Below are 21027 nucleotides of genomic sequence, written 5' to 3'. Positions count from 1 at the left end.
GATATAAGTCAAAACAATTTTGACAAGGTACAAAAAGAGTTTTGTTACTCGCGATTTTTTGTTTCCAGAAATCGGTTGTTGTGTATGTGTATCCATTTAAAAGGTATTTATTATATATAGCACCGACCATAGCACGGTAATTAGTATAACCCCAACATACAGCAGGTCGTTTTTCACGCCAATTTGTAGATCATCTTTGAAACCGTCTATCAAAGAAAACCTAACTGAGTCTACAGTGTGTACTAGACACAGTAACAGATGCACTGTCTATAGAGAGGGAGCCCTAATGTCGTTATACGTTAGATAATCCGCTCCTTCAGAACTCAGTAACCACTACCAATGGCTGCCTCCGGCACGTGCTGCGTGTAATCAATTACACGCGGGAATGCGCTCGTCTTTCTAAGTGATGCTCTTGTTTTTTTTTTAAGATGGACTACCAAAAGGAGGAAACTACTAGAGTAGACAGATCATGTCTCTAAATATCAAAGTATGTAAAAAGTAAAATTAGGCCTTGTAACTTTTGTCTTGACGTTAAAGTCTAGATTATTGTTCACACATCGCACATTATAAATTGATTTTTTTTGGTACAAATTAAAATTTATTGGCACCGATATAGATACATGATAACAAGAAATTCATTTTATACGTTTACTGTAGTACAATCGAGTGGCATTCCTTATAATAGGATAATTAAAGTTACTATTTGAATTGACTACCTTTGCTCATGAAATCCCTTTGCCTTCTATAACGCAGTAATTCTACAATTAGTATTTGGTGAACACTTTTCTACAGAAAGTAGGACTACATATGCAGTTATGTCCTGCATAGTGATGATCATTCATTTATTTCTTAACTTCATAATTCTTAGATATCATTGGATGAAACTACTTCAGAGGCAGAGTAAAAAGAAATACATATTTATGTTTTCAATCGTAGTCTGTTCAAAAACAGTAGTACGTTCAGCGTAAGATGTATGACTGGCACCGTGCACTATACACCTTACCGCGATGTCTGATTCCGATCCCTGCCCCTCGGGATAATTCATCCTTCATAACATTCCATTTATCAATGGAACTCGTGCTAAGGAATGAAATATCAGAAAATACATTTAAAGTTTATCAAAAATAATCAACATGTGCAAGCTGTCATCCGGCACATTACGAGATCGGATATCTCATATACAATACCATCTGACTTTTGAGAAATGATAACAGCTCAAGTTTTCTCCACACGTGACGTATTTACCGATGTTTTAAAGTATCGTATTACGACATATTCACATTATGTTGATTAAGTATACCACACCTATATATGAAATAGTTTTCGCATTTTGTGGATGAAGGTATCAGAAAAAAACCAACGATGACTCCGTCAATATTCTAAGGTTACGGTTTGACTTCTATAGTTAATACCTTCTCTGTCGATATCAAATATTGCCTAGTGCTAGCCATCATGTGGGGGTTATAAACGATTTAGGAAATCGAGATTGGTTAAAAGAAAGCAGAGAAGATGACAACGAGACATCAATGTCAATGTCTGTTTGTTCCATATTGCAATATGAATCACGAAAGCAAGCCTTATTATCTTAACATATTCCAATGTCCAAATGACGATGTAAGACCTACTTCTTCCAGTATGTCATTATCCGAATGATGCAAACTTAACTTCTTCACGAATGCCAATACCTGGATCACTTTACATGACGTTAAGCCCGTTTACCTGCTATGGAATTCAGTGTCTGAACCGTGTTATATCCCCTGTCTCCTCTTCCTCTGTGTTGTGGTGACTTCTTGACTTCTCACTTGTTCTCTGTATACTAACCTTAACTGAAGCTTCGTTATATCCTGCTGTGTGTTGTTTCCTGCTTTATTGGCTTATTAACAGTTAAAACAAAGTAATAATGGAATTGATTCCGCGCCATGTGTATTACTGTATATTTTGACGCATAACAAACATTAGTAGCGCAGAAGTCATGTGCTATACCTGAAATAATCTAATGGACATAGACGTATATCATTATCATACTATGTACACTCCCAAGATTCAGTGAGATTAGCTTACAACTCTTACTCGGCCAATAAAAATGTACAACTATCCTATCACAAAACAAAAAATGCATGATGCGCGATAAATAATATGCAATAACTTCTTGGTGTTGTGTAATAAAGAGAAAGACGAGCAGGTATGTGTTTTTATGTGACGCAGATCCACGTATAAATATACATGCACGTGTAAATATATCTACAAGCGTAAATATTCATCTGCACGTGTAAATGTACCCCCTGCTCCATACACAGTTGTCATTCGCGTGTTTGTACGCGCGCTATTCGTCATGCCATAGACTCGGCGGCCTCGACAGGCATTCCCTACCTATTCCCTTCAGTAGGGCCATATCCTAGTATGTAATGCACGTGTAATAATCCTTCCGTACAGCACTACCCTTCATTGTCAGGCTTACAGGCAATCGTCCAACAGGTAGGCACACCACCGACCCATTCCTCAGGAAGTTCCTAAAGCAATCTTTACCATCAGATGGTTGAGATTGCGGAATAATGCGGGAGACTCGAGTGTTACCCGGAATGAACAGGAATAAATCCGATGGAGTTCCAGATGCCTTCCATTAAATTGAAGAACCATTGAGTGATACGTCTACGCTTAACCACACTAACATATACAGCAATAGCAAGGCATCAGTTAGCCGTTAATTTGATGAAGTACTAAGTGGTATTGACGATCGACGGAAACTTACTTTAATGAGAGCAACCTAGTGGCCTTGAAAGATGCATTTCCTCCTTACATATGTTGTGTGATGTTTGCCTCATGTTCCTACAGTATATTGCTTGCAAGGATGTGATCATACATAAACCTCCTATGTCATTTGTACATAGAATACGCCATTTTATATCATACTCTTTTATGTGACAAACATTGTCAATTAAACACCAGCAAAGGTATCTTAAATACTAACACAATTTATCGTCCTTAGTTCATGCTCCAAGTATCCTTGCATCCCATTCGACAACCCTTCACACCACCAAACATCTATTTCCAACCTTCAGTTCCGCTGACCAAGCATTCCCTAAGTCTATAACACAGCCCCACAAGCCAAACATGTATTCTTTCGTAAACTTCCAATCCATTACGTCAACTTCTATTCTCAACCTCTAGTCCCTCTTACCATGCATCACTCCACGTCCATACACTGAACTCCCAAGCAAACCATTTGACCTAGGTGGGCGGTATTGTCCTTGAGTATTTTTTATTTTCAGCCGAATAGGTCGAATTAAGATATCCAGAAAACATTTCTTCAGATAAGTAGACAAATTCGATGGTCTTAATCGTATTTTATTTGTATTTGCGGAAACACACGGTAAAAGAATGCATGTGATGTTACTTCTAGTCTAACATTATTCCGACGCAGAATATAACAGTGACTTGACAAATTATTGGAACATATGGCTACACAAAAAGACGATATTACGCAAAAAAAAAAAAATGCTGAAAAAACAAACATCAAAGCCTAAAGCACATTCCAGAACAAACGGCTAGAAAAAAGAAAGCCATGTATGGGGTCGCACATCCTCGATATCCCAGGGGTTTCGATCACTTACGATCTCTACACCCCTGGACTATCTCATAGTGAAACTGGAGCCAACAGAGTAGAACAGGTAATTTAGTCCTTTGATGTACATCAAAAGAGCCGTATAACGGTACACTATGGTTGACTGTGTGGCTTTGATGTTAGGCGTCGCTCTCTCTGTAATCTTCAAAGGAAATGTTTGCTAGCCAGTGATTGGTCAAACATTTTTAGCTGAGCTGCCTTCAATTTCACTATGAGATAGTCCAGGGGTGTAGAGATCGTAAGTGATCGGAACCCCTGGGGTATCGAGGATGGGGGTCGCAATACTCAACACATTTCTAATAGAAAATATGGTACACCCCTATCAAGATCTGCGCACTTAATCGTAAGACACCATGGTGTGTGACAGGTCTTTGATAGACAACATTCATCAATCAAAACATCTGTTCGTCGACCAGAGCATCTCTGTAACAAATAAAATTTCTATTATCGGAATCGTAGGCGATAAGAGTCGGTAATAGGATTGACCAATAAGATGTTGTTGACAGTTAATTTTGGTAATGTATATGTCTTTGTGCCATTGTCAAAATCGTTTTCAGCTAAAGGGAATGATTCAACATCAAATTCTTAGAGAAAGACATTTTTCAATGAAAGTCGCCTTTTTAAGCTAAGACTCCTAAAGGTCTAATTGCAAATTGCAAAAGTTTTTGTTTTGATCAATGGTACAATGCTACATATACAACACAACAAAGACTTCTAAATGTGATTAGAAGAACAATAGAGTAAGAATACTGAAAAATAGTGTTTTAGAGAACTTCGTAGTTTATTAACCGAGATTCCTGATCAAACGAAAGTCAAGTTCTTGTGGACGCTTTGATCGTGCGTATGTCAGCATGTGCTGTACTATTCCGTGATTGTAATGGGGAATAAATCAACCAAAGTGAAGTATTCGTGAAGAATATCTTTAATAGTTAAAATGTTAAAACTATTTCTGGAAACAATTCACACGCAAAGGAACTTAGTGAGTTCTAAAGGTTTTACCTTTACAAGTGAAAGTAATATTTTGCAATGCTTAATTAGTTCCAAATGCACGTGGAAGTTCAACACAGCATGCAAAAATCAACATTTTTATTAAGTTATACACTTATCTATAGCCATGTTTAAAACCAAGCACGCACCTTTCTACAATGTGCGTGGGTTTTAAAACGTTACTCGTACATCGTATGCAATTTATATTTCTGTTCTACGTTTGTAAAGACGAGTATGCACCTTTCTGCGTATGTATACACCCAACGATCCATCTATCTATTATATGGGGAGTTTTTCTGCATCATTACCGAACAGTCGAATTGTGCATGTTATTTTAGGATCATTACTTACATAGCGCGGTGTGCTGTAATACTGATATAGAGATCGTTAGAAGTAAATTAAAACCAGAATGTGATACCCTTTTTTTCATCATTACAAGCTGTTTACTCTGTCTCTCTCACACACACACGTGCACCCGCACCAGAATATATAATCACGCGTCTTGCATGTCTGCCAGGTAAAACCAACTGACTTCCGGATTTGTAACTCGATAGAGCTCCGAGTGCCCCACCGAACATGGTTCTAGTACACGAGACTCGAAGCCAGGCAACCTTGAGTTGATTGGGAAAGACCTCCAAACATTGTACAAATACCCTCCTGCGAAATTAACCCCAATGTAGTCGTGATCTTGTCAACGACAATTTCATATGGTTTCCATAGCAATACGTGAGAAGAGAATGTATGCGAGGGTAACTTTACTTATAAATCACTCCTTGCAATTCAAAACAGCTTGAACAATTGACTTAATATTAGTGTTTAAAATGAGTTAAACATTCAGTTGATATTACACTTCACCATGACAACACGTCCCGCTTTACTTTTTTAATTACAACTTCTGATGAGCGGTTTAGTAAACTTAGGGTCAATGAGTTTCTGCAAAGTTTGTGTCCCTTTTTCAATGAACCCACAAAGCACAAGTCATTATTGGTTTGACACGAAGTCTGAAGTTCTCTTGAAACTCTACTTCAGCATGATTGTGTTTTCCTGTAAGAGAAACATGATTTCACCAAAAACACACAGAACTGAAAATTTTAATGATTTTGAAATTTTAATGACTTTTAATGAAACCCTAAAGAGCCACTTGAATTGAGACAACCGATTGGTTATGTTTGGCTTTGTTTCTTTTGAATGCCTATGGATAGGAGTGTGAAGATGCCGGTGCTTGTTTTGACATATTCAAGAAATAATATCCTTTCCCCGTTATACATAAACTTATGAAAAAATACGAACTAATGCCAACGGTTATATACTTGTATAACTACTTGACATATAGGATGTGAAGTTCGATCCTGCTTAAACGTTTCCTATCGGATGTACGCGTATGCATACGCACGCGTCAGAATGCATTCGGTACAAACTGTCGTGTCAGCATATCTAGCATCAATATTTACCTAGACAACACCGGGTGCTGATAGGCTGGGCCGTGTAAGTGATGACTTAACAACACCTAGTTAACTATTTCCTCTGTATGTGGCACGACTCCATGCCAGGGAATTTACGTCATACATGTCTTACCGCCAACGATTGTATCGGTTTGGTAACTTTACCTTCACGCTCTATATAAATATCCAAAGTGCCCCTTGGGGTGCCCCAGCAAACTCACTTACATTTATAAACATTAACCCGGCTGAGGTTAATCAGTTAGACATGTATGGTCTGTCTAAACAACAGGTGTCGGCTGAGACATCGAATTCAGTCGAAGGATGTCCTTAACTCGATGTAGTCTTTTTGAGTGGAATATTATGTTGTAAACGTCGTCATTTGGTGTGAGGGAAGTGATACTAAAGAAAAGGGCGACTAAAGAACTAGTTTAATCACTTAGATGCCACACGAACGGTGGACAGACTGATAATCCTATTATTTATGATCATTTCAACCGCCAAAGGTCAACAAGTGCAGAAGATATCTACCTATAAGGCATGGATAGAATAACTGAATTTAGCACAAATGGCTACAACGCGCGCAGTTGAAGTTTCGTAACAAGAACAAATAACGCGACTTCAGCAAAACGCATTTCAATCAATCTACGTTTCAAATTTTAGCTTGCTTCAATCCAGATAAACACCTATCAAAACCATTAAAATCACTTTTGCTCTTTTCAATTTTCACTTTCTACTCTGTTGGCTTTAAGGGCATCATTTGTTGGCACGCTGCACATTTCAGCGGTTGTTTGTAAGCGCCCTCTGTCGGGCAGGTGTGCTAATTACCGTGTGCAGATCACAACAGTTGTGTGGCGGTAGGTTGTAGACAGACATGCAACACGAACAAGATGTAATCCTGCCGAGCTCTTCATGAAAGGAAGCTCAGTTTTAGGATAATATCTAAGGATTACTATCTCCGTAGCGGTAATCACCAAATCGGAGTCGGTACTTGGATCCGGATTTTCTTTTAAAAAAGCTTTTGAGTTACATTTGATAGCTATCTGATATTTCGCTTTGGGGAACTATCTTCTAGGAAGTTTGATAAAACTACGCAACTAGATCGTTAGTTTTAGAGAACACGCACATGGAAGAATCGTACGATTAAGGAAAAACATGAGTATAGCTGTTCAATGTCAGACTAGATTTAGACTTTTATTTCGTGTCAACTCTCGGTTTAAACATCAATATACTTCCCACGTCATAATATTCACCGGGTACTAGATGATATCAACATAAAGAAACCGGAAGTATTTATCAGATATCCCTACAGCCCACCGAAGTTGAAAGACTTGAAAGGGGAGGTAATGAAAAGGGGAGAAAATCATCATATTAATGATATTGAAGAGAGAAAAAAAAAACATTAAATACGAGGTTGAAATTAAAAAATAATCAAGAAAACATATAATTCGATAGTAATCGGTGTCAAATTACGAAGACACAGGTATTGATCAATGCTGGGATGAAACTTGAATATATATGGAAGACAAAATTTAAAAAGAGGTATGACGATTAAAGCAAAATTAAAGGGGAGACAAAACGTCCAAACCATAGAACATGTTAAGCAAATGAAATAGCAGCAATGCTTCATGAAAATGATTGCAACATAGGGGGAGAATGAAATCAGGCAATACTACTTGGAGTATAACGGTTGTTGTTGGATCTGTTAATGACATGATTCACTAACGAGGCAGTCGGTATTTGTTACCGTATTTACACAGTAGTTTTGTTGATTATCTACCATAATCATTGCGGCCTGGACCCCTTCTTTTTGTAGGAGATACTCAACACCACCAATGGCCTTCATGTTTGGTGATAATCACTTCACGTCACCAGGATCAGAACTAAGGACGACGTCCTGGCTCGGACGTAGAGACACGATCGTCAGTCACCAGCAGTCAACCATCAAGATTAACAGATGCCGCTACAACAACAATCACTACTAACGACATTCTTGATGGGTAGTACAACCAGCAATTCGCCCAACATCACACCCTCTACTATTCCTCCACCATCAGTACCGCCACCATCACCAACAACACCACTGCAATCACCACTACCATCACCACCACTTCCTCTACCACCACACTTTCCATCACAACCACATTCAGTACATCCAGCATCTCTATCATTATCAACAACACTATCACCACACCCACCAACACTATCCCTCTATCACAACAATGACCTTGTGCCCCTCTAAAAGCCCTTTCTGCCCCACTGCATCTTCGCAGTCACCAACACTTGTGTCAAAGACTTTGTAAATTACCTGTAGTTTGAGTTATGCTTAAAATTTGTTCCATTTATTTACAGTAAGTGTTTGTACTACCAGAATATGTTCATTGTGTAAATTATGAAAACTTCACTTAATTTACTTAGTTTTATGGCCCAGACAGTAGGTAAAAAAGGCCTCGACTTACATTCTGTACTATTATTTGTGAACAGTCATACTTACACGGGAAATGCATTATGTCGCCAATGAGTGTGGAATCCCGATTTTGTATTTCGGGAGAGTACATTTTAACGTATTGTGAGTAGTATAAAGTACTGCTTAATAGCGCTTCAACCACGTATATCTTTTAAAGGGCCACTACCTTTCCGAAACGGCTTTTAATTTTTTAAATGGGAATGTAAAACGAGATCAATAATTTTGTAGAGTCGCAGAAGTTATTAACTATACGTTTACTAGAACACTTATCATCACCTTCAGAACTGTTTAATAAAATAAATAAAATGTTAATTTTCATAACGCGGGTCGTTTTATGTTTCCCGCCGTCGTCCTAAATGCCGCGCGGTAGCTGACTATCACTGCGCCAGACGGCAAAACAGCGAAATGAATCTCCACTGTTATCGTATATTAGACAGGAAATCTTGCATATGTTTGGTGTTGTAACCTCATCTTAAGCCATCGATATATGTTTTCTTTTGTTATTAATGTTTTAAGAAACCTTTAAATTTTGCTCCGGAAAGGTAGTGGGCCTTTAAGTATTTAATGCATAGATTTATACAGTTGCAAAGTGGACGGACTCTAGATCAGCGTTAAATGTGGACATATAAGACCACTTTTAAAACTTTTTTCGCGTTTGATATTGCGCCAGTCGTTGATACATACTCGTATTTGCTGTAAGTTTGTTTACTAAGATCATAATAATTTGCTAATACCGGCCAAATGGATGTATTACGTAAGAATAAGAAATGATGTTTTTTATTTGATACCTAGCCAATGATCATAACAGTCGGTCTTCCCGAAAGTTCTAATGGGGAGAGGTTTTTTTCGTTTTTTTTTTGTAAGCTGTTCCTCTGGTGGCTTTTGTCCGATGTTTTCTGATCTTATTTACACACGTACTGTTATGTAATGTTTATGACTGTCTGGTATGACCTCTGATGATTGCGCAGAAATGTTCTTTGATCTCAAAGACACGTTGGAAGCCTTAATTTGTGTTTCAGATTCTCGTATTTTGTTGATTTGCAACGCCTAAGAAACAATGTAGTCTACTTTTGGCAGAAGGTTATTTTCCAAAAACTACTCCTATGCGCACATTGATAGCAGTAAATGTCGTGGAATTCAACTACTTAGTATCCATCAACTTGTTTGATGATTATTTACATGTAGTACAAACATAATACTGATTGTCTCAGGACCAAAGATACTTTTTGACAAACAAAATAAATTGTCGAATCTACCAAAGTGAATAAGTGTAAACACCCATACAACCCCAAACGTATATGTAGGAAGGGGATGGAGGAAGTAAGAGGTACTCGGCCGACCTTGACCGATGGTATCTCGTGCTATCGTGGAGACGCCGGTAGACGACCACTAACGGCAATAGCAGAGAGCAAGGATCCTTGCGCGCACCTGCTCGGGTGTGGTCCCATGCACAGCGCGTGCCGTTAAACTGCAACCATCTAATAAACACTTCATCTATAAAACATCAGCCTGTTCGGGGAAACATAAACATTTCATCTCTAGAAAAGCCAGTAATGCCCCATAATTGTTAGGATAACACGATTACAAAACCCAAATAGGTGCTTATTCTATGGCTGGGACTCCTATAGCGTTTAAAAAGGTCTTCGGTACTTTAAAAGTGCTATTATTTCATCCAATACTAATCACAAACACGAGAGATATCTACCAGTCAGAATGATTCTTATCTACAGATTCCAACATTGGTATACTATTTCTACATCTGACATACATTTGTTTATACCTGGCAATAAACCTAAATCTGTCAGAGCAATTAAGTTTCGGTATTAAACCCCGAACAATTTTGTTATCGTATATACTCCCACCTCGAGACCTATGTCAAAACATTCTCAATACTATCTTTTACTTTCATTGGAGTACTTTTACACTCTCTCTTGCCAAATCCCTTCTCATAAAAGGATGAACGCTAGTGCCTGTTTATAGAACTGTACTTTCAGCAGGGCTCCCAGATTAATTTAATATATAAATGACCGTATGAACCCAAGCACGCTATAATATCTACTGTTACTGTTTAAACCAATATTGTTTGAGGAGTTTACAGGGTTTTCACGCTACCGGGAAAACGAGGAAAAGCCGGGAAATTTGAAAATAAAAATCCCGATAGGGAAAACCTTAAAAAACATAAAATATTTTTGGATACCTTAACAAAGCCATGGATTTTGGTCCGAGAAAAGGGTGGGAACCCTGACAGGGATCTAACGCTACCGGGAAAACGGAAAAAAAGTCTGGAAATCTGAAAATAAAAATCACGATAGGGAAAACTTTGAAAAACATGAAATGCTGTTTGAATCCCTTTATAAAGCCTTGAATTTTGGTCCGAGAAAAGGGTGGGAACCTTGAGTTTAACTGATATTGTTTGAGGAGCTGAATTATTGAATATCGTTGGTCCGTTCAGATAATGATACAGAAATGGTGGGTCGAAATGTTCCTATTTTCATCCTTAGATGATGACCTGGACCAAATTAGATTGAAACACGTCAACGAACATTGGGATTCTATTATGGTTTTTTTTTCATGTAATAATGTAACAGATGTATGGTCATAGTCACAAGGAAGTCCAGAAAAATTGAAACAAGAAAATCAGAAACCCAGCAACAGTGACCGAAACTTCTTGTCTACATGTTTCTAATGTAATTCTTGACTCTGTATTTACCTCCTTGATTAGGAATGTGGTAGGGGCAAGATCTTGTATGTCTGTAATGTCTTACTAGTAGTATCATAAGAGATGATGTTCATTGCCAAAATTATCTATGTATTTAGATATTAACTCGTAAAGTACTATATCAATAGCATCCGGTAATCGGTACCCCGCCGTCATTGTTCCAATCAGGAATGTGTCGCCCGTTTTATGATTGTTATAGATTTAAAGTTTTATTCATATTGAAATCTTTAGTCAGTGGTGATTGCCGTCAAAATCAACGAATTTTATTCAACCAAGATTACTGGTGTTTCAATTTAGCACACTCAAATTGAGTATATTATAATGTTTTTTTATGTTTGAAAAGGATTGGGACCTCCTCGCACAGATTATGGTGATTATCGGAGGAAAAACAGGGCGCCAACAGCAAGGACCACAGAAGGGTCACAAGGACGGATGATCAGGACAACAGGATAGTCAAGAAGACGTGACATAGGTCATATGAGGAAGGAGTCTAGGAGACATTATTAGCCATGGCCATACGGGACTAATGTCGAAGAGATGGTAATAACTCTTTATTCAATGGTGTTAACAAACCAATTGGATATCAGTATAACGAGTAATGGACGCACTCATGCGAGCCGTTTATGAAATAAGGTGGAGAGAAAAATGGTAGTAACTTATTGAATCTAGCACTGGAATAAACCGACATTTACAAGAGCTGTTGGTTGGCTGGTTGATTAGAAAGTCCTATTAACAACCTATGTCATTTAAGTCTGGTCTCATCTGTATACAGTGTGTTGTGTGTGTGAAGTGCGTGCGTGTTTGGAAGACTGCAGTATGTTCGTGCTGTCTCTTTGTTATAGTGGTGATGATGGTGGGTAGAATTGACGAATTATGACGACTAGTACAATATAGCCAAGTCAGCAGATACTGCCAGACGTTTATTACTTTGAAGCTTTGTTGCAACACAGAACCACATCGCTGTGAAGAGATACTCTAATGTGCGTCACAAAACGTAACCATGACAGATCCGTTTCCGCGTCTGTAACCACGGTAACACTAGTGCACTGTTACTAGTCAGTACAGTGACTTTAGTTGACTTGACAGTCAGGCTTCCTTCTTGTCACTGTACAATCTGACTTACTTTTACAAAGATACCTATCTAAAGGGGCATTAACTCTGAAAAAATTACGATACTTATGCAAAGGGCAATAACTTTGTAGTAGCAAAGATGGGTATGGGAAGGGACAATAACTTTGTAGTTACAAATATATCTTTGTACAGGGGTATTAAGTCTGAAGACTTTACAAAGATAGTTATACAAAGGGGCAATAAATATGTGGTTGCAGACACATGTGTGAAGGGGCAGTAGCTATAGCTACAAAGATACCTCTGTAAAGGGGCGATAATTCTGTAGTTGCAAATATATTCATGTAATACCTGTGTAAAGGGGCGATAATTCTGTAGTTGCAAATATATTCATGTAATACCTCTGTAAAGTTGCAAATATATTCATGTAATACTTATGTAATGGAATGATAACTCTGTGGTTACAAATATACCCGTGTAATACTTTCTGTAAAGAGGCGATAACTCTGTGATTACAAATATATTCATGTAATACCTCTGTAAAGGGGCGATAATTCTGTAGTTGCAAATATATTCATGTAATACTTATGTAATGGAATGATAACTCTGTGGTTACAAATATATCCGTGTTAATACTTTCTGTAAAGAGGCATTAACTCTGTAGTTACAACAATACCAAAGTAAAGTAGAAGTTACTATGTGGATATTAATGTAAAGTGACAGTAGTTATATGAACTATTCATATGAACTGACTACATGTCTATGGTACAAAGTTGCTAATGCAAACTGACTGAGGCCAGTAGTTGTAATACAGTACCGCCGTGTTTATACGTATAACGATAGTAATAGAAACTGACTGTTAGTCTACAGAAGCATGGGCTACTAATGTAAGTAAGTCATTGGTCTAGCTAATGGCTTCCTGGCATTTTTGGGACTGTACCAGCAAGAAACTGCTGATGTGATCAGGAAAGAGAGAATCTGTTTGTCGACTCATCTTCGACTATACGTAGGTACAACGAGCAACTATGGCCTTGAAACCTTTGGAACGGTGGTTCAGTGTTAGTTCTGTTGGTAATAGCCTACCATCTCGGATCCGCAATTTTTCAGTACGGTCGGATATTGTAGATTTTTTAATTATTTGTATATACCTGACGTCAATATCTAATAATATATACAGGTTTGTGGTTTAATTTCAAGGGTCATCGACAAATTGAAATATATTTGACCGATTCTAATAAATCCAGCAGTATATAAATCCAGCAGTATTAACAGCAGTGTTCTAATTGCCAATTCCCCTGTCTACGCTGTAAACCCCAAAACTAACGATCTATTCAGTCAACAATTTAGCATTGTCAGAATAATGTATATATATATATATATATATATATATATCTGATATACATTACTTCAAATGGAGCATGATTGAAAATAAAAACATGTCATTGTCATTGGTTATATTGCAAGCATTTGGTAACAGGTTAGAAAAGGGTTTGTATTACAGGTTAGAGAGGAGAGTGATTGAGGAGGAATTATACTACAGGTTGGGAAGGGGTGGTATGGAGGGGGAATTATACTCAGGTTGGGGAGAGGGTATAATGTGAGTCAGGGAGGGATGGTATTGAGTGGGAATTATACTACTGGTTCGGGAGAGGTGGTATTGGGAGGGAATTATATTACTGGTTGGGGAAGGGTGGTATTGAGTGGGAATTATACTACAAAATAGAAAGGGGAGTTATTGAGGGGAATTATACAACAGGTTGAGGAGGGGTTGTATTGAGGAGGATTAGACTGGGGAGGAGTGGTATTCGGGGGACTTATACTACAGGTTGAGGAGGGGTTGTATTGAGGAGGATTAGACTGGGGAGGAGTGGTATTCGGGGGACTTACACTACAGGTTGGGGAGAGGTGGAATTGAGGGGGAAATTATACTACAGGTCGTGGAGGGGTGGTATTGAGGGGGAATTATACTCAGGTTGGGGAGGGGTGGTATTGGGGTGAATTATACTACAGGTTGGGGAAGAGTGGTATTGAGGGGGAATTTATTACAGGTTAGAGAGGAGAGTGATTGAGGAGGAATTATACTACAGGTCGGCGAGGAGAGGTATTATAAGATATAGACAATAGACTGGGGAGAATGAGGAAATTGCAGAGGGCGGTATTAGGAGGAATGATACTACAGATCGGAGGTGGATAGAGGAGGGGTGGTATTGAGGATTGGGGAGGGGTGGTAGGGATTGGGGGGGTGGTATTGAGGGATTGGGGGAGGGTGGTATTGGGGTGGGAATATTGGTGAGTTTGAGGATAAGGGGGGGGTGGTATATTGAGGATTGGGGAGGGGGGAGGGGTGGTATTGAGGATTGGGGAGGGGTGGTATTGAGGATTGGGGAGGGGGTGGTATTGAGGATTGGGGAGGGGTGGTATTGAGGATTGGGGAGGGGTGGTATTGAGGATTGGGGAGGGGTGGTATTGAAGATTGGGGAGGGATGGTATTGAGGATTGAGGAGGGGTGGTATTGAGGATTGGGGAGGGATGGTATTGAGGATTGAGGAGGGGGTGGTATTGAAGATTGGGGAGGGATGGTGTTGAGGATTGGGGAGGGGTAATATTGAGGATGGGGAGGGGTGGTATTAAGGATTGGGGAGGGGTGGTATTGAGGATTGGGGAGGGGTGGTATTGAGAGTTTAGGAGGGGTGGTATTGCCGATTAAGGAGGGGGTGGTGTTAAGGATTGGGGAGGGTGGTATTGAGGATTGGGGAGGGGTGGTATTGAGGATTGGGGAGGGGTGGTATTGAGGATTGGGGAGGGGGTGGTATTGGGGATTGAGGAGGGGTGGTATTGGGGATTGGAGAGGGGTGGTATTGGGGATTGGGGAGGGGTGGTATTGAGGATTGGGGAGGGGGGTGGTATTGAGGATTGGGGAGGGGTAATATTGAGGATTGGGGAGGGATGGTATTGAGGATTTTGGAGGGGTGGTATTGAGGATTGGGGAGGAGTTGGTATTGAGCAACTTGTAGTAACTTGATGCCCTTTGATGGTCGGTAACCAACACACTCGACACACTTAATGTGAATCTTCCTGGTAATGCTTTTTATCGTCCAGAAATTAACTTAGGCATGGATGTGAGTAGTTTGTAATGTAGAATAGTACCGAACCTGACCTCTAGTACACCTGATAGTCCTACTATACTTACGTTTGTGAGGAGGAAAAAACATACAATAAATACCAACATACAGCCGTCTCCATAAAAAGACTATCGCTCGGCTGGCAAACAGTTATTCTATAGTCCCAGCCCTGGAAGGGGGCATCGACGTTAACTAAGGATGGAACTGTAATTAGGGGCACTACTAACCCTGTCAGTACTGATGATGTGTGGGAGGAGGGGTGGTGGGATTGGGTAGGTAGGGGTCGGGGCATCAATACCAACCACAACATTGAAGCATTACTTTTTATGACACGTAACTCACTTGCTAGGTTGTGTTCTCATATATAGAGTGTTGCAATGTTGTGGTATATAATGCCAACATATTGCTGTATATCGTGCATTATGCTTATGATAGCGGGTTACCATGTTACAACATCTTATATTGGGTTAACATGTTGCAACATTGTCATGAGGATCAAATAGGATTTACTGGGGTTAGCGGAGATGTGTTGAGAAAAACGAAAGTACAGCGTTTGAAGTTTTAAAAAGAAATTAACCCAAGTTTTCTTTTTTAATCAATCAAATTGGAAAAGTTAGTGTTTTATCAGGAACAATTATCTGTTGGCGCAAACAACTGGAAGTTAAAAGTCGTATCCGAAAGGAATTTCCGTTAGGTAATTGTTATCTCACAGCAATAATAGTCTATATTGGGATTCACTTCCGGATCACAAAGTCAATCAAAATGGACAATTCCTAAAATATGAATTAAATCAACGACGGACAAAAAAGTAGGAAAATAAAATATCTAGAGTATTCATGGAAATTATACGTGCCATATAAATTAAAAATTCTTTACAATGTTTATATTATCACTATAACTGTTTATCGGATTCAATACTGAACCCGGTGAGGAAGTGACATGACAGCTGACGTAGAGAAGGACATCACCACAACCGATGTTATCATATAACAAGTATAGTTCTCATTAAAACTATAAAAAAACAATTTTCGAAAGAAAATTATCAAATATCAAATCATAGGCATCCTTATCCGCTTTAAACTAGATAAACTAGAAAATTTTCAAGGGAAAATATCCGGACATGTTTCTCAAAGCATTTTGTTATTATATAATCCAAGATGACGTACGTTTACAAAGATTTACATAATCGGTGATAAATGTAAATAGAGGACGTAAACAGTATTTGCGATAAAATCATAAATGTCAAAATGCTGTATCATTATCTAATAATTTTTATCCAGATATGTTTATCATCGCGCCATGATCAAGTCCAGCTGCCGCTTGGCTCGTTACTAGGTACCACGAGCAGACGACACACCAGCTTCCTGTTCACAAGGCTGTACCGGAACAGGTCAGATTTTCGCCAATTTGACCAGATTTTGAAGAAAATAATGCTTGAATATCAGAATAAAATCGCTGTATAGGCGAATTTAGTTTACTTACCTAACTACGACGATTCTCTAATCCCATACACTAAAAGGAACCCAAATAGTACAACACAACTACAGTCGGCCAAGACTACAACCGACTACAGGCAGCCATCGGCTTTCCAAAGGCAGATATTGCAAATATGCGAACAATCTGGTGAGGCGAAGAAATCTAATATCGCAGAACCACTACCCTTATATGTAACAGCTGGGTAACGGCAGCGCTCACGTGAAATCCCCCGGTGCATCACCGATACTTCCCAAATAAAGATCCCCTCCAGCCAATGGCTGTGCCGCGTTCAGCGGGAGTGGGGGATCCTCACGCGCGCTACGGGAATCGTCTGCTATTCTGCTTCTATCATACATAACATCGTATAACTGATAATTATCAGCCTTTTATTTACGTTTCTTCAAAGAAATGTGCGTTTTTATATAGCAAATCTCCATTATTATGTGTGAAATTAGTTTTGTTATTTTTTTGTAAGAACGAACAATCTAAAATATATTGTTTTGAAAAAAAATGAATAAAGAAGTAGATAAATAGCTTTTATATTTCAAATCGTCTTGTTTTGAAACGATATCTTTCCATATGAGTTTAAGTTTTTGATTGAGCTACCTACCTTTCTCTCGAAAAAGCCCGTGCGATGGCTAACCTGTCGTTGTCTAGAATGTATAGTGTGAAGGGGAGATTTCACCACCTGCAGAGAGTCACCGGAACAAATTGATTAGGTATTCTACTTTCTGCTACACCGCATAGGTAAACACGCGCATGCTGCTCAGTAATTGTGTGCACGTGTAAGTTGTTATTAGGTTTATACACATGTACTGATAGATTGACTGATGATCGTTGTCAATCACACAAAACATCAATGTCTAATGATGTTACATTATAACGTATCCGTAACGGATGCAATAGCGGTGTGACGGTGAACACAACACCAGATTCATGGTCAAACTCATTATCTTTATCGCTAATACATACTTGATACTTGTTCGTATGCAGTGACCGTGACCCTTAAGTGAAGATGTGGCCTTGTGATACAGACGTAATCTATTAGGCATTTAGACGCTCACTTCTCTAGAGCTTGTGGACATATTATCCTCGAAAATATGCTGGTGCTTCCGTCCTAATCTATATTTTTTTATCATAATCTACCTACGTTTTCTTTCTTTTGAAATTAAATATTTTCAGAATGATGTCCATTATACTTTTACAGTTAAATACGTCCACAAGGGATGCTCTGACAGTGGTATTCATAATGTATTTTCATTCACAAAGTCAATATTTTTAAAGGGACGAAAACAACTTTCATTGACATTTTAAGCTTATTATTGGAAACAATGACCATTCATTTTAATAGGTATAATACCGTCTTTGAATTAAAAAAAAGTTAACATTGAAATCGTTGCCATTTTCTAGCTTCTGATTGGTCAACATTTAGATATTGATTAAGTTAAGCAAAAACTGGTTTATATGGGTTTTTGAGAAGTAGTGCGACTGGTTTGTCAATTATTTCATGAGTTTCGCTGTCACAAAGAGACACAAAATGCTTATAACACAGTTTCCGAAACCACACTCGCTAATTACCTAGCATACTTTCGACTGATGACTCCATTTATTTCGGTCTGAAAAGTCATGTGATCGTCTTCTGATTGAAAATGGCGTGGTATGCATATTCAACAGTTGGAATATCGGGGAGGGGGGGGTGGGTAGGGGTGGAGACTAAAGGTAAAACAACACAACAAATACGGAATTTGTGAATTTTAGATAATGTAACGAAAACTGGGTGGAAAAGGGTTTCTTCATATAACAAATTTTGGTTTAGCAAAAACAAATAGATAAAATAAAATTGCAATCGTCACTCTATTTCAAGATGTGTTTAAACGTATATATACAGGGAAGCAGTATACTGTTTAAATAATCGAGTTTGAAATGGTGAGATTTAGAAATCCACAAATAAAAACGTTTATGAGATGAAGTCGGTGATCACCTGTTAGAAGCAGTTTAGGAAATATAATTTTTGGCGATATTTGACTGGTTTGAAAGGACCCCCGCCTTTATCGAAAATCCCTGGACACCGTTTAGACTGCTCGCAGATAGTATCTCCAGGAATGCACATCGCAAAAAACATCTTAAGTACATATTATCGTAAAATCGCTGTAAAAACAGGTTATTTACCGTGGGTTCCACCTCACCAACTATTCTGATAGAGTTCCCCACTGCTTTCACTGCAGGAGTGCATACATCACTCACGTTATTAAAACCAAGAAAATTCAATAAACAACCCGGGGCGGTAAATATCTGCACGGTCCTTGTAGAGATGTTGTGTATCGATAGCGACACATATTGTTTTAGTTCCTAACAAAAATAAGATGTTACTACTAGGCTTAGCAACAACGTATCCTCAATACGAGGCCTAAAATAAGCGAATACACGTCAGAGCAACACTCCATGTAGGAATACAATAGCATTGTGACAGTCACCCAATATTTTAGCATCTTTTTCTTTTGAAAACCAAATTAAAGATCAAGTGTTATAAGAATGTTAAGGTCATGCTAATTATAGCAAGTTGTATTTACTTTTAACCGAAAGCATATTCGTCCCCAACACTGAATGAATTTGTATAAGTTTTAAGCTTGTTTTTGTGCATACATCGATATATGAATACGCTTTGTGTAAACCAGCAATGGTCATATATTCATAAAAAAGTCGAATGTAAATTATTTTTCAATGTCAATACCAAGGTAACGAATTTAAAAATTTAAGACGTTTATGTATCACCATAAGCCTTAACCGACTTTCCCATTAATATCAAGTGCTTCTGATCAGAACAGTTTTCAAAGACGAAAAACATGCTGACACAGAATTTTATGGACGTGTCTACGCGAAAGTCGGCAACTAAACAATAGGTTCAACCCTGCTATATGATATTACTTAATTAAATATGTACGAAAGGAATGATTCCGACAGTAGTTTACTTTTAAAACGTGCAACGTTTCCATTTTCTGTGCTATTTTTGTCTTTCCACGATTTTTACAGGTGCAGTCGATACTTCGTGTATTTAAAGTTCTTGCTCTTTTCTGGCTAAAAGACGGCTTCTATCAGCGACTAACATCTCAAAAATGTATACATGTGCAGACAGTGTTGTAAAGAGTTTTGACCACAAAATTGAGAAATGTACATCCGGAACTTTTAACTGTTTACTGTAGACCTAAAATTATCCTCGCCTTGTACTAAAACACCTCGGCGAGTGCGCACTGCATTAATATACCAGCACAATGCAGAACAAAGTACAACCACAGGCGTTTGGCTCTTAAAACATTTTTCTCTCTGTATATATATATATAAATATATATACAATATTACATATTATGTATAGATAGAAAAATGTCTTTAGAGCCAAACGCCTGCGGTACAACCCGAGTTACACGGACATGTCCTGAATTCCGGCAGCCCACGATCCTGATATTATCTTTTATTTCGACTGGAATATTCCTGCACGGTTCAATTACAGTGTAGTTTTGATTCTCAAATAGAAACCGTAATTTCGAATAAATTTAAAAAAAAACAGCATACATTGTATCCGTACAACAAAATCCGGCATACCATTTCGGCGTTGAAATCGTCGACTCGTCTTCGATTCATTGCATTGTTACTTAACATCATAAAAGAAGGAAATGGTACACGGCCATCAATGGTTATCAATTCGATTTGGTAAAATACATGTTGTAATTTAGGATAACATAAAATACATGTAGTTTTCATTTTATCAACAATGTATACTTTGATAAATTTGTAGCAGACACCATTGGACACAGTTAGGTCATAGAATGACCTGCTGCCTCATAGCATGCTCGTTTAAGGCGACTTAATTTGGGATCTGATCTCTTCATTTTTTCGTAACGTCTTCCTTCTACCCAGTGTCTCCCTCGTGACCGTCTCAGGTTTTGTCTGTGATACATGATACATGCGTGTTTCGGTTAGTTAAATTATTGAGAAAAACCTAAATATTTTGTCTCTTAGATTCGATGAGTAGGACGACTGGTTCACATCGTGTGCTATCACAAAGAGACGAAAACATTATACACATGACTCTCACATGTACGACCAAACATGTACAGGAGATTTTGCTGTTC

General features: G+C 38.4%; 1 protein-coding gene and 1 long non-coding RNA gene across 16 annotated transcripts in view; one reads left to right on the top strand and one right to left on the bottom strand.

Moving 5' to 3' along the window:
- Positions 1–17660, bottom strand: part of LOC138329432 (twitchin-like) — a 145294-nt gene extending 127634 nt beyond the window's left edge. For 11 of the 15 annotated variants that reach the window (XM_069276432.1, XM_069276428.1, XM_069276437.1 and 8 more), the window contains exon 1: positions 17511–17659. The gene's annotated coding sequence lies outside the window, so the exon portion shown is untranslated. Of the gene's footprint in view, positions 1–1719; positions 1978–16906; positions 17063–17510 lie in introns of those variants that run through there. The other 4 variants (XM_069276443.1, XM_069276429.1, XM_069276430.1 and 1 more) reach the window with 4 other exon arrangements.
- LOC138329437 (uncharacterized) lies at positions 168–11930 on the top strand. Its single transcript, XR_011209455.1, has 2 exons — positions 168–487; positions 11578–11930. It is a non-coding gene; the product is annotated as an uncharacterized lncRNA (long non-coding RNA).
- Positions 17661–21027: the final 3367 nt, after the last annotated feature.

The sequence above is a fragment of the Argopecten irradians genome, chromosome 8 (assembly GCF_041381155.1).
Source record: "Argopecten irradians isolate NY chromosome 8, Ai_NY, whole genome shotgun sequence".
In the NCBI taxonomy this organism is placed as follows: Eukaryota; Metazoa; Mollusca; class Bivalvia; order Pectinida; family Pectinidae; genus Argopecten; species Argopecten irradians.
This window is presented reverse-complemented; position numbering and strand designations above follow the sequence as displayed.